General features: G+C 43.9%; 1 protein-coding gene across 1 annotated transcript in view; it reads right to left on the reverse strand.

Annotated features, from left to right (window-relative positions):
* Positions 1-12,990, reverse strand: part of SLC7A4 (solute carrier family 7 member 4) — a 212,544-nt gene that overhangs the window by 21,163 nt on the left and 178,391 nt on the right. The gene's annotated exons all lie outside the window — the stretch shown is intronic.

The raw sequence follows: 12,990 nt of genomic DNA on the forward strand, positions 1-12,990 counted from the left end.
TTCAGGTCCTTGAGCAGATGGCCATCAGGAATCGTCTTCTAGCCTACACCTGGCTCCTGTATACAAAATCCCTTTCATGAGTCTGGGTGGGCCAATACATCTCTACCACTTCCTTGGTTGAATGAGGCACTCGGCAAGGGTGTCCTCTTGTATTTCTGCTCTTCGCAATGGCCATGGAAACTCTGGCCATTCAGTTTCACCGGGTTGTGCACACGGGGCATCCTACTCGCAGACAGGACATATGCAGCGTCAATGTATGCTGACAATCTCCTACTGGTCCTCTGCGATGTCCTTGTGGATCCCGCCCTCATCCAGAGCACTCTGCAGTCATTTGCCAGTGATCCACCCCCCACTCTTGTTGCAAGTACAGGTAGCCTACAAATGTATAGCCAGAGCATGCTTTCTTACTTGACATGAATATGCCTCTGGGTTCCATCTGCGGGGCCTCCCTCGATACCTAGGCATGTACACAGCCTCGGCCCTACATTGCTGGCAAACACTTCCTAACCACAGCCAGTGACTTGTTTTCAGACGGCCATCTTATCTCCTTTGCACAGCTTCAAACAGATTTTAACCTCCTGGCGGCGCAGTACCTCACCTGCTGCCAACTTCATAACACCTGCTATACCATGTGGTTGACCACAGACAAGAAGCCCCCTACATATGCTGTACTGCAGGCGCTCCTCACCAAGGGTGAAGGTGGTCACTTGATTACTTGGCACTATGGAGCGATCCACAGCCACACCGGCATCTCTCTGGGACCTCTCTGTACCAAATGTGAAGACGACACAGGAAGGGTGCTGAACAATGCTGAATGGACCCAGGCACTGGAGTTCCCTCATATCGACTTGAGAAATGCCAGGTTCAAAATATCCAATTCCATATCCTCCACTGAGCATAACTGACCCCTCCACAACTCAACTGTTATTTCATCATAGCAGATTTCTACTGTCCCCACTGTAACTCTGGAGAGGCGGATCTCCATCACATGCTTTGGTTCTGCCTAGCTCTGCTCTCCTGCTGACAGGGTGTTCATACCACACTCTGTGAGCTCACCGAGCTCACCGACATTCATAAATGGGAAGCATACGCCCCTGATATTTTTAAACGCAGACAGAAACACACTGTCCATACACGCTTCACTGGCCTGGTCTTGTTGCTCGCCAAAAGGGCACTAACACTGCACTTGAAGGCCCTTCCGTGCCATTGTGACAGCTTCGCAGGATGCAGTGCGCTGATGGGGGACTGCTGAGGGGATTGCCCTCTGATTTGAGGAGATGTGCCACATCCGTCCCATATCCTCAGAATAGTAAACTACCGACACATATACTATGCCTTATGTGCCAGGACGACCTCCCACGCCCACCACGTGCACTATCCTCATATCTAGGTATACGCTTTATCTGCCTTCCTGAGATTCATTCCCCACCTCACTTCTCCAATACCAGCCCACGTTGCTCTAATGCTCGACTGACCTATCCCCTTACCCAGCCATGCTGCTCTCCTGGCCGATGACCACACTGCCACATGCCATAAAGACCATTAGCTAGTACTCATATGCCATGTCTGCCACCGTACCCACCTTTATGCTAGTTCTAGTTATTGTCTGGCCCTGCACATCTAGTGCAGCGACCCCTTCAAGGTGGAGTGCGTAGCTTTTAAGGCTACGCGCTGCACCGTGACGACAATCCAAACCTAAAAAAAAAATTAAAAGAAAGAAATAAAAACAAACAGAGGAACATGAGGTTTAATAACGTGAGTGTTCAAAAAGTATGTCAGCACAAATCCATAATGATTTACAAATGTAGAAAGTATCTACCGGTGAAGGCACAACATCCCTCCAACATGAACGACAGCCAAGCTTCATAACAACTAGAGGTACAGTATCAAAACTAACTGACATACTTGAGGAGATGTGGAGAACTCTTGTTGAAAATCAGATAGTGTTATTAGACCTTTTCAGAGGCTTAGTTCACTGTTGAAAAGGCCAACCTACTCCATCACCTCCAAGACTACATGGCTACAACAGGTGATGCACGGATTACGCCATTCATTCTATATTGCATGCAGTAAATAAAACGCGGGCCAAGTCTACCTCAGCAACCCAAGGAACACCACGTGGTGTCTGCCCCCTATGGATCATCACTACATCCTTGGTTCTTTAATGAAAATGAATTCCCTGTCGCAGACATTATGAACTAATTTAGGTTTAAAACGTCACTTCTAAACTATTCAGACGATATGCACATCAAGGTCTGCTTAGTAAGTGTGCTGGGTTAACGCACACTGCCTGCATGGTTTGGAGTTCATTCCCTGAGAGACCACAGGTGCACAGTGGCATGCAGCAACTACTAGATTTAACAACATAATAACACACACGTGGCCTTGGTGACTGGCAAAGAGAGGTAAGAATGACAAGGCTAAAGACAGCTGGAATGCAGATTGCCCAGAGGAGGAAAACAGCAGCGGAACGGAAGAAGGCATGTGAACAAGTTATGCAGGTTTCCACGAATGGCAGATTTAAGCTGACACAGTTTCATTTTATGCTTAGAACTAACCTGACTCCAATGAAGCTGACAAATTACCATGCAAGGCCTGCAGCATTTGGCAGATGCGGGCTGGCCTCTGCTGATTTGGAACATACGACGTGGCCCTGTTTGTGAACTGTGAATTTTGGGGATGTGCTACATGTCCTTTCACACCTTACAGGACTAGAACTGGAATGGGTAATAAAAATGTGCTTATCCGCCACGACGGAACGACTTAAAACACTCAAATTACTGTGTTGGCCATGGTGCTGGCAAGGTGCCAAACTGTCAACATTGGGTGGCCTGGCAGGCTTCGAATGGTAACAGCCTGGAAAACAGATTTATTGGAATGGCAGCTTGCAGAAGAACAGCACATGAAGCTGAGAACAGGAAACGAGTGGCATGGATAACGTTAGCGCAAACTACGCCAAAAGTGTATAAGTATGTCTGCTGTTCCTAAAAGGTGCAAACACAAGAGGAGAGCAGCCACACCAATGGTGCCCAAAACCAGGCAACTCCGAAATTATAGTTTCGTATCCTTGAATACACTCTGAAGGCCATGCAGTATCTTTAACCAGAATCCTTCTTGTACAAAGTTATTCTCCAGACATTCCTAGCCAACACGTAATTTGTCTAGTCAAAGAAGAATCCATTTATGGTCGGGACTCTTGAAAGAGAAGCCCCTCACTAACACGTTTACTATTTACTGAACCTGGACGTAGTTTTGTGAGAAGTACCTCTTGCTAGACCTGTTAATGTTATACAGATTGCGGTTTCATTGAATAAAAGCCCTAGTGAAGCCCTGATGAAGATACCGGTCAAAACATGTATTGATAGGAACTTTTGGAGAAGAAATTTATGTAAGACTAAAAGAAGATTCAACACATAATGGTGACCTGGAGGTACAATAAGGTTACAGACCATCTAGCAGCCTCGGTGAAGATGCTCATGAAAATCACAGACCCGCCCAACAGGCCTCTCTGAATGTAAACTGACAGAAGCCTCGGAGGTAAGTCAGCAGCAAAGGGTTGATGTTTGGACTTGACAAATATCGTTGCATAGGGACAGCCACCTAATAACTATTGTACTTAAATTATGATTGGATTGTCAGGGGCAGCAGCTTTGGATGCAAGTGTAATGTTCGATTCTTATGCTCATGTTTAAAATCTAAATAAATACAAATTAAGCTAAAAACTATTTAGAAGAGGAAAAGGGCAACACATTTGACATATTTTACTCCTGTAGAAGAAAGGATGAGGGATCACAACCTTCACCCCAGTCGCTCAGAATGGAAAGAAAAATTTACTTACCTTCAGTAACAATTTTTCTGGTAGATATTCTATCTAACTGCAGATTCCTAACCTTAGAATATGTCCCCAGGTGTCAAACTGGATCAGCAGATTTTTTTTTGTAGCAATGCTGCTGTGCCACTAGGTGGCATTGTGCAGCTTAATACCCTCCCTGTAAGTGACGGAGCAAAGCAGCATTTAAAGTGCCGCTCTATTGAGCTGATAATAGTTTGTTATATTTTTCCTTTCCAAACCCTCAGACACAAAGCATGAACAATTATATATAGCAGTGTCCCGAGTCCTAATGTGGGACCTTTTTTAGATGTTAAAAAGAGGCCCCTCCGCAGAACAGGGAGGTGGGAAGGTAGTGTGAGGAGTCTGCGGTTAACTACAGATTCCTCCTCACCTTAGGGCAGATACCAAAGCAGTATCTCCCCAATGTGAAGCGTCTGTATAGTAGGCTCAGACCAAAGTCTTGCAGAAAAGGTAGACACCAAAGTAGCACCTCCTCAAGGTTAGGCGTTTGTGGAGAGGGCTTAGACAAATGTTTTGCTGAACTGACCAAACATGGCTTTTGAGGTGCTTGTGACTGTTTGCACTGACACACATGTCACAGCCAGGCAAATATCAAGGCAGACTCCCACTGTGTCAACGCAGTTGTAGCAGCCTTGGCCCTGGTGGAATGGGCTCTCAGACCTTCTGTTGGCTGTTTCTTGGCCAGTGTGTAGCAGATTTTAATGCAGAAAACTATCGTCCACAACAGGGTCCTCTTTTGTACAGCCTTCCTTCTTTTTGCTCCAGAAAATCCCACAAAAAGTTGATTGTCCATTCATTGATCCTTGGTATGATCTACGTAAAATCTTAAAACTCATTGGGGATCTAACAGGTGAAGCATCTCCTCTTCTTCTGCAGGGTGAGGTAGTGCAAAGAACACACCCAGAGTGACTGATTGCTTAACGTGGAAAGAAGTCATAACTTTTAGTGGAAAGGACTCTTGAGTCCTTGGCAACAGTTAGTCTAGAAAAAAATGCAGGTCAAGGGAGTTGGACAGGCACCACCTGCAGTCACTCACATGGCAGGCTGATGTGACTGAAATGAAGAAATCAGTCTCTGAGGCCAGAGGATGCATCAAGTAGCTGTGCGTAGACTCGAAGGGCATATATATGGGAATGTCAAGACCAAGTTGAGGTCTCACTGTGGCATCACAAATGGCTTGAAAGGAAATGTGTGTCAAACCTTTAATAAATCTCATCACAACAGGTGATTTGAACAAGGATTGGAGGTCTGCTAAATGTGTAAAGGCTAAAAGGGCTGACAACTACTCTTTTACAGTGACCACTCGAACGCCACACTTGTCAAGAGACATAAAATATGTCTGAAAGCATTGCCTCAAAGGAGTCAGTTTCCTGGGCATGGCAATAGGTTACACATTTGGAGGTAAATTAAACTGAGTCAATTGCTGCCGCTCATTCATGATCTTCAGAACTCAAAGCAGGAGTGGTAGTGGTGGAAAAGTGTACAGGAGTCCCTTGTTTGATTCCAGCTGGAATGCCTCTCCTGACAAATCCTCTTGCAGAAACTCCCACGTGCAGAATTGTTGACTCTGCATGTTTACAGTGGTGAAAGATCTAGTCACAGTTCCCCCTACTGGCTGAAGTCATCTTTCACCACCTCAGGATGCAGGCGCCACTTGTGATCTGCCGGACATCTGCTCTGTTCATTCATTCTTGCATTCAGGGGCCTGCCCCTTGGTTGGCAACCAGAAAGATGTTCTAACACTCCAATCACCGCCACGGACACCGAGCCTCTGGCACAGGACCCCACTTTGACCTGTTTGTTAGAGTCCCACAGGGCAGTGGTGTTGTCTGCGAGAACCTGCACCAGTCTTAACTTGGTGAGAGGCAGGTAGGCCTTCAGGACCTGACAAATGGCCTTCATCTTGAGACCAGAGTCATCTGATCACCTCCACCCAGCGACCACCCCTCTACGAAACCTAGATGCAATGTTTTTGGCACCTCTGTCCACTCTCAATGATGCAGGGAGAAGGGCATTTAGTGGGGAGCATGCCAATAGACCTGCCATCAGTGCAGATCTCAAGCTGTCTTCTGTGAGATCTGGATGGGGTTTGAAAGGCTGCCTTTGATGCTGGGCCCACTGCACCTTCAGGTTCCACTGCACAGCACTCAAGTAACACCTGGCATAGTTGACAAGGAGAAAACAAGTCTCAGTCATCCTCACCATGATCCAGGACCAAACCTGAAACATCAGGATCATAGCCCAAATGTCCTTGGTCCGCTGCTGTGGAGGAAAAGCCATGAACTCTGAGTCCATGACTGCCACAATGAATGGAAGCTTCTGCAAAGGAATTGGGTGGGTCTTAAGCTCATTTATAGTCAAAGCCAATGAGGCTAAGAGTTCTTCTGTCATCTGTCGGAGGTCCACGACTGACTGCGGCCAGCCTACTTTCAGCAGCCAGTCATCAAGGTACCGGAATACAGATAGGGACTTCAGACCTTCAAAGATGGGCAGCAGCCAACATTATCACTTTTGTGAACACCTTAAGAGTCCTAGTGAGGCCAAAGTGTAGCATGGCAAACTTAAAATGCTCCTTACCCAACCTGAATTGTCCCTGCGACTGCAGGATGGGTAAATGAAAATATGTGAAATATGTGTCCTTCAAGTACAAGGAGACAGTTCAATGGCCCAGATCCACAGAGACTAGGTTCTTGGTCACAGTAAACACTTTGAATTTGTCACTCTGCAAGAAGGCATTAACTGATCAAAGGCCCAGGATGGGCCAGAGGCCACCATCCTTTTTCAAGATGAGGAAAAATTGAGAATAACAACTCAAGCCTTTCTCAGACTTTGTTATACTTGTTATGACAACTTTGGAAAGCAAAAGTTGTACTTTTCCTGTAGGAGGATGGTCAGATGCTCTTCTGGAAATTGTTCTGGTGTGGGAGGAATATTGAGAACAGCAGCATGGTTTTGGTTCAACAGGTTTTATCGAAGCAACTATGTTCTACGTAGTAGAGCATGAATGGCGATTATAAGGATAATGAAACACAATGTCAGGACAGCGGTAATCACAAGTCTGAAACACAAGAAAAGTACCACCATGCTGTCATATAGTGGTAGCAGTGTTAGCCCTAATTCGTCCTTTTGGTCCTGGGAAGGAAACCCAGCCCTCATACCTGTGCTGAGGTTAGAAGAGGTCTGTTAGTCTGCTGGCAGTCCTCCCACGTAGATGAAGATGAACCAAAAGGTTTCCGCAGACATTGAGACATTGTGCATCACAGGATGGCAAAATGGCTGGAACGTCCGCTCTAAGATGTTGTGGGCAGTGTGATGTTTTATTGTAACACATCTCTTATTCTAAGAACTTGCCCTGACATGAAAATACGTATTTTCTGTGTAAGGTATACAGTGTTCCCTTTGGATCGGCAATACCTGGTAATCATTGTGGGCAGCCTTGGGTTCAGCACAAGACGAGGAATGTCGTGAAAAGAAATAAATAACAGTTTCTGTGAGGAAAGACAACTGATAAAAGGAATAAAAACATCTCTACTAAAATGAAGCGTTGCTAAAATAACAAAAGGAATAAAAAGTTAAATGTAACTGGGTAAACGGGCACAGGCCTCAGGACCAGAGCTAAATGATGTGCCAGTGCAAAAATGCTTAAATAACCTGATGACAGGGTAATGCATCGTAAAGAGTCAAACTGAAAATGTTTATATTGTTAAAACAAGTATTAGCAAAGCTATAAGGTCTCATTTTATAATGCAAGTGTTGAGCATATGGCTTATCCTAGGTTTGTCTGAAAAGATGGCAACAAACCATATTAGAGATAAAAGGTCTTCATTTATGGTAGTATCTTAAAAGTGATTGTTCCATACCCCCTTCTTGCACAATGCTAGCCTCCATTTTAAAAGCAAATAAACACACCTGACATTCATGGTTCACATTATAAGTTGCACAACACTACATTGTCACTAATCGGCATGGTGCACTATACTGAACTCCATGTCCAACACCCAAGGGTGCAGCTGAATAGATATGATCATCCAATACTTCCTTACTTTAAGTCTTTACTGGACATACAGTAGATGGCATTCAGATGTGCAACTCCTGACACAACATTGTACTCCACATGGAATATATCAGTAGGAAGTTCATTTTCCACTTACTGGTCCCCGGACTGCATTCAGCTCAATATTTATCACAATTCTAATTAGAAAATTGGAAGTTGGCAGCTCCATTGAAAACAATGGAGTGCTGCGGGCTTTTACTGGCCGGTAAAAGCCCGCAGCGCCAACATTCCAATGGGCTTTGTTCACAGCAGCAGCTGTGAACAAAGCCTCGCGGAGCCCGAGGGGATTCTAATCTCCTCGGGCTCCGTGAACAATTTGTTTTTTTAAAGAGAACATTCTGCCCTGAGTGGCAGAATGTTCTAATAGCCTTAGAACCCGCCGTATCGGGCTCTACCGGCTATTAAAGGCCCTTTCCCTTGTTAAATTCCCTCGCCTTCGGCTCGGGCATTTAACTCGGGAGCGGGCCTTTAATAGCCGGTAGAGCCCGCTACGGCGGGTTCTAAGGCTATATTCTAGTTCCACCAGGAAGAAAGAATAACAGCTTTAACAAAAGCGATTGTCCAATCAAGTGAGGGTGGAGGATGGAAAAGCAAGTTGCCCTCGTTTTCTTTCATGGCTTCTTTCTCTGACGTTTCAGATCTACATTGTTCACTTTCACAAGGGGATTACAAAAATGAACAAACTAGAATTATAGTCTGAAGCCAGGTCAGACAGTTTACAGTACCACTGAGAAGGCAAACGCTCTGATGCATCTTTTACACGCTCAAGACTAAAAATAACTAAAATCAATGCAGTAAAATGTAGCTATTGTTGGAGCATGCAGGCTGCAAACCTCATGCGCTCCCAAACTTGAGGTATTTTATCAGAGCTGTTTCAGAACATTAAAGAATGTATTACTCTATTAACAATGCCATGAAGATTTCTAAACAATAAATCAAGCAATAAGTAATCTTGTAAATAAACAGAACACCAGGCACAGAACAGTAAGTCTGGGCTCCAGTGCGTTATGAACTACTTTACAGCAAGTTTGTGCAAATAATGTGTGTGTAAGCATTCATCACGAATTTCATTATTTGAAAACTTGCCAAAGGCAGCTCGGGACGTGTGATCTCGCATTTCATTCAGCTTTATGATGTGCATTAAGTAAACTTGTTAAAAAAAAACACAGAAAAAGGCTGTAGGTACCAGGAGCAAATTTCAAAGGCAAGCATTGGGCTCATTGTCGTACTGGATTTCCCAGGGCCTCTTTTTATGCCTATGGGATCTGGGGGGTCGCAACGCTGAGAACGAATTTACCGACGATAAGGCACAAAAAAGAAGGTACAATAAGATGGAGTGTGGAAACCTTACATAAATAAAGTATGACAACTATGAATTAACAAGCTCCATTTTTCTGGGGAACGAAAGAGGCACTCATTTTCTTTTTTGTTTTTTTAGAACAATATTGTATATAAGTGTCTAATACAAACAAGTATATAGATTGGAAGGACATCAGTACATCAGATATCGTCATATAGTTGAATGAATGCAACTTTCATGGTGAAAACATAAATACGTTAACAGATGGGCTGACATGACATTCTAAATCATGAGTTATGGGGGGGGAATGCATCCTCACCATCCTCTTGCACATTAAGTCCATAATCGTTTATCAAGTTGTCCCACATTTTATAGGGCATGCCTAAGAGTATTTAGTTGGGTCTTCAAACAGGGTTGTCCCTAATATTTTGCCTAACTCCAGAAGTACTTTTTGCCAGAAGGAGTATATGACCTAGCAAGTCCACAATGCATGGAGAAAGCTCCCCCAACTCTGAGCTCTACATCTAAGGGATTTTGGAAAAGCTTCCCTACCTATTCTGTGGAGGCAAACGTGGTCATAGTAGATGCGAAGCAGGATTTAAAACTTGATAAGTCTCAATCTAGATTTAACTGATGCCTCTTGTGGAAACATTAAGGCTGCTGCCCAGTCTTCATTCTCTAATTCACCCAGATCCTTCTGCCAAGTGTTTCTCAGTCTCAAGAGATTCTCGGGGTTGTTATTGTTGGTTTTATATATGGTAGAAATTGCTTTCTCCTGTATCTCTTCCACCAGGGGCCTACCTTCCAGGGGTGTGTAATCTGGAAGTGTTATGGGAAAATGTTCTGCTTTCCAGCAATGGACCAATTGCAGGTATTTATAATATTGTGTAGAATTAAATTGATATTACCTCTGGCGGGACGAACAGGGCATCAGGGCACCCTCTTCAAGCAGGTCACCTATTTTCTGTATGTCAGTCCGATCCCACGCTTCAAACCCCTGTAGTTTTCCAATTTCTTTAAGATATAGTCCTAACCACAAAAGGCGCTCATTATCAACTGGCCATGACAAAAAAAAAGGAAAGTAAACAAAAGTAACACATGGGAAAGGATGCTGAATTCAGAATGTCCTCTACAGATCACGTTAGCACCAAGAGCACAGCTTGAAGCAGCGGAAGGGTATTAGGGGGAGCACTTGAAGGCGGTAACAGGAAAACGTGTGCACTCTTATGCACTGCTTAAGCAAAAAAGAATAAAGCAGTTCCTTTGGAATGAGCAGTGCAAGGACACAAGTAAAAAGGCTATTCTCCAGGAGAGAGACAAACACAAGATGGGCATGGCAAGCCATCAAAGAAACGAAAAAGTCACAATAAAGCCAACCAATGCAAGACCTTTAAGTCCTCTGCAAAATCTTGGTAAGCTGACAATAGGCCTTTTACAACCTGACGGCTTGTGCTATCTGGTAAGCTCGACCTAAAATTATACCAAAGCTTAGTTGAGTACTCTCCCAGCCTAAGAATACAAGTTGTGCTTCGTTTATAAGCCTAGGTGCTCATAACATTTCAAGAAACAACGAACTCGATACCCTAAGCTATCTTCAGCAAACATATACTTGTCCAGTGTTCTAAACACAATATGCAATATTTGCTCATGTACTGCTCATGAGCTGTCATATTCATTGTTTTCTTTTCTCGAAAGTAAGTTAAATGGTTATCAGTCTTAAATAATACATGCATACCTTATTAAACAAGCACTGACAAACTAAATAGGTCTGGCATTGGCTGAAAGCCTTTTGGCACTATCAATGCTTGTTTTTATTATGGTTTTTGCAAAACTTTATTGTTGGGGAAGTCTCTATAAAAAAATAGGGGTTAAAAGCAGAAATAATGGCTGCAGTGTGCTGATTGTTGTGGTGGCCAGAATAACAAGCATGGGGAAAGCCACTAGATATCGATCATATGAGAGCTACTGATTTTGCCACTTTCTTTTAGCCATGTTGTAAGGTGGTGTGGCTGCGATTCAGCAAGGCTAATAAGTTAGTGGTGGGGCATAGAGTAGAGTGGCTTAGAAGATAGCGGCACTGATGAGAGTGGTTGTTGAGGATAGTGACATGGAGTACAGTGGAGCTGTATGAAATAAAGTGTAGTGGTGTAGAGTCACATGGAGTGGCATAAAATGGAGTGGCATAGAGAGGCAAAAGGTAGCATGGAGTGGAGTGGCATAGGGTAGAGATGCTTAAGTGGAGTGGCCTAGAGTGGAGTGGCATAGAATAGAGTGGCATTCAATGGAGTGGTGCATAGTGGCACAGAGTAGAGTAGAGTAGTGGCATAGAGTGGAGAGGAGTGGAGTGGAGTGGCATGAGCGGAGTGGCATTGCGTAGAGTGATGTAGAGTGGAATGGGGTGCCAAACAGTGGAGTGGCATATAGTCGAGTGGTATAGATTGGCCTAGAGAAGAGTGGCGTGGAGCAGACTGAAGTAGAGTGACATTTGGTGGAGTGGAGTACATTTGCATAGAAGAAAAACGATTTTCTTTACTGTTAAGAGAACATAAGATTGAACCACAAAAATTAAAATGTAAATAAACTCGTTCTTTTCTTTTGAATTTTTGTTTTCAGATCCAGTTTTTTTTTTACTGTTTTTTTTTTTTTTTTTTTAATACGCGTCCTTTTTTCTTCGGGCAGTTTGTCAGTACAATGATAACATGTCAGAGTGGAACAGCCACAACATGAAACTTAAAAAAAAAATGCAAAATCAACAACCTTCCCACATTTACATTAAAAACTGATAAAGTGTAGCCGATTGTTATGTTAAGAAGAAAAATCGTTCAAAAGTTGGAACAACCAGGCTATTTCCATATGTCATCAAAAGAAAAAAAGAATTATGCAGCAAATATTGAATTAACTGTTTAAATGTGCATATCAGCTCTGAGAAGAAAAAACACAAAAAGAGCCTGTATCCCATGGTGGATTATAGTGAGCGCGTCTTTCAAACAGGAATATGTGTTTTTGCAGGATCATGTGTGTAGGAAAGTACCATCTTGCCTGGCATGTTACCCCCATTTTCACTGTATGTATGTTTGCTTTTGCCTATGTGTCACTGGGATCCTGCAAGGCAGGACCCCAGTGCTCATAATGTATGCTCTGTATGTGTTCCCTGTGTGGTGCCTAACTGTCACTGAGGCTCTGCTAACCAGAACCTCAGTGTTTATGCTCTCTCTCTGCCTCTAAAATTGTCACTGCAGGCTAGTGACTAATTTTACCAATTCTCATTGGCACACTGGAAAGCCCTTATAATTCCCTTGTATATGGTACCTAGGTACCCAGGGTATTGGGGTTCCAGGAGATCCCTATGGGGTGCAGCATTTCTTTTGCCACCCATAGGGAGCTCAGACAATTCTTACACAGGACTGCCACTGCAGCCTGAGTGAAATAACGTCCACATTATTTCACAGCCATTTTCACTGCACATAAGTAACTTATAAGTCACATATATGTCTAACCCTCACTTGGTGAAGGTTGGGTGACAAGTTACTTAGTGTGTGGGCACCCTGGCACTAGCCAAGGTGCCCTCACATTGTTCAGGGCAAATTCCCCAGACTTTGTGAGTGCGGGGACACCCTTAAACGCGTGCACTACATATAGGTCAATACCTACATGTAGCGTCACCATGGTGACTCCAAACATGGCCATGTAACATGTCTAGGATCATGGAATTGTCACCCCAATACCATTCTGGTACAATTCCATGCATCCTGGGTCTCTAGCACAGAACCCTGGTACTGCCAA

This window comes from Pleurodeles waltl, chromosome 11, assembly GCF_031143425.1.
Source record: "Pleurodeles waltl isolate 20211129_DDA chromosome 11, aPleWal1.hap1.20221129, whole genome shotgun sequence".
NCBI classification, from domain to species: Eukaryota; Metazoa; Chordata; class Amphibia; order Caudata; family Salamandridae; genus Pleurodeles; species Pleurodeles waltl.